Raw genomic sequence first — 2,352 nt, forward strand, 5'->3', positions numbered from 1 at the left:
GTACTCCATCGTTCAGCCAAAACAGCCTGCCTCCTTTCTTTTCCTCATCCATAGCTCTTCCATCTCCTTGCATTAGCAACTGGGCTATTCCCCATGCCTGGAATGCAGTCCACTCCTCACTCTCCATCCTCCTTAGAATGCTCAGGTTTTCCCCCCAAAAACTCCCTTCAGTCTCCATCTTCTTACATGAAGGCTCTTCTGATCCGCCCAGCTACTAATACACAGCAGGCACTTAACAAATGCTCATTTAATTGAGCCCACTGTTATGACTTTGTAAAAGTTGTTGAACTCTCATGAAACTCAGTTTCCTCATATGAAAAATGAAAAGGTAACTGTGGATATCTGAGCTCTAGCTCTGTGAGCCAATGGTTCACCAACTACAGCATGCTGAATCAAAGATAGTCTCTCTGCCGTCACTCTTCCTAAATTCTAAAAGAAATCACCAGCACCACTGTGGCTAGAGTCCTGCGCTTTTATTGAATATAGACATGGATAGCCAACAACTACAAAGCTTTGACATTTGACTTCCTTTAAAGTGATTTTGTTTGTTTTTCCATTTAAAACTCCTTTATGCGGTCTGTTGGGCTGGAGGGAGAAGGGAATGAAGGCAGGAGGCATCAGAAGATGGCAGGTGTCCAAAATGGAAAGAAACTCTGAACATACAATGTAGAATCCTTATATTTTAAAGACGAGGAAACCAAGCCCAGGAACACAGAGTTAACCCAGGTTTTCTGGGGCTAAATCCAGCAGCTTACCCACTGCACCACATTGCCTTTGGAAAAATGAGGGAGGAAGAGGCAAAAACCTAAAGAAAAACGAGACCCATCCAGAAATTGTTGGTTGTAGTCCAGTCTACTTCTACATCACTTGAACATGGAGGTTCCTTGAAGTATGAGCAATCAGGGACCCGTGATGTCCTTGCTGTGGAAACTCCCTCCACACAAACAAATCACAGCCCAAGACTTCTTAGTTGCCCGAGACTCAGACCACAACTTGCCCATGGTCACAAGCTAGTTTGGTGATGGAAACATACTGCCACGTTGCCCGAAAGTGCTAACCAACTGACATTGTTCAATCTCATCACCCCAAGAATGGTGTGATCGTCGCCTGAATGAAACTCTTCCTTGAATAACTCAAGAGTGTGAGCATCTATACATTTCCAGCAGACTTCTGACTTTGTCAGAAATACTTTAATACCCGTTTCTGACTGTTTTGTGATAATTATATTTTAATAAATATCTGTGGAACTGGATTTTTAACCCCAGGAGATGAAGCTTCGGAATTGAGAAAGTAGTCCTTTCTCTATTTAATTGGGTCTAATTTTCTGAAAAATCAAAATACTAGAAAAATTAAAACATGTAGGTAGGAAAAAAAATGCAACAGGCCCCACACATACCTGTGAAATACAGATCATTTCCCCCAGAATAATATTACTTCCCATATATATGTATCTTGCATGTATTTAGTTTTTATATTCTCTCCCCCATTAGAATGTAAGCTCCTTGAGGGAAGAAACTGCTTTTGCCTTTCTTTGCATCCCCAATATTTAGCACAAGGGTCTGACACACAGTAGGCCTAGGCCCTTAACAAATGTTTGCGGATCAACTGATCAAGCCTGACTTGAATATCAGAGGTGTAGGGATACATCTCAAGAAGTACCAAGAAATCCTGTCCCTTTCTGCCCCATCTCCATACTTTGTTTTGTCTCCATCTTTCTCTTAGAACTTAGTTTTACACAAATATTATTTTCGGCAGATGTGTGGTTATCCGCAAGGGGGGGGGGGGGGAGTATGAACCAGGATGCTTATCTTGGATCACCGTAAGGAGAGAGAAATCCGGGAAACATTTCTGCGTGTTAGATATACCTGCTGGAGTTTAAATGAGCTGTCCATACTTCCAGAGCCAAAATCAACAGAAAATCTAGGACCCTGGCTATTTATGTTATTAGTGAGAGTACAAAGCATTTTCCCCCACTCCTGACCCTCCCAATCACACACAGTTTCCTAATTTTTTTAGGAAACAGGTCACACTCTGTAGTTCATTCCTATCTCCTAAATCTGATACTGCTTCTAGTAAAGTATTATGGGGAACATTAGAGGTTTAATTGACCTCTGTTCTGGGTACAATCTGCATGAAAACTTCAGGAAACCTAGGAAAGATTAGCTATGTGCCCATCTGAGCTACCAAAAATCCACAGTCACCTTCCCTCTCTTCTCAGCTGCAAATGCTTAAGGGAGGCTGGCCAATGCACCCACTTCTCTCTCCGCTTTTTTCCACACGATTTCCTATTTGAAGTAGGATGTATAAAGACAATTTTAAAAGGAATCTGGAAATTTTCATCTCAGGCTGTAA

This window comes from Phascolarctos cinereus, unplaced genomic scaffold (genome assembly GCF_003287225.1).
Source record: "Phascolarctos cinereus isolate Bilbo 61053 unplaced genomic scaffold, phaCin_HiC Scaffold_726;HRSCAF=1367, whole genome shotgun sequence".
NCBI classification, from domain to species: domain Eukaryota; kingdom Metazoa; phylum Chordata; class Mammalia; order Diprotodontia; family Phascolarctidae; genus Phascolarctos; species Phascolarctos cinereus.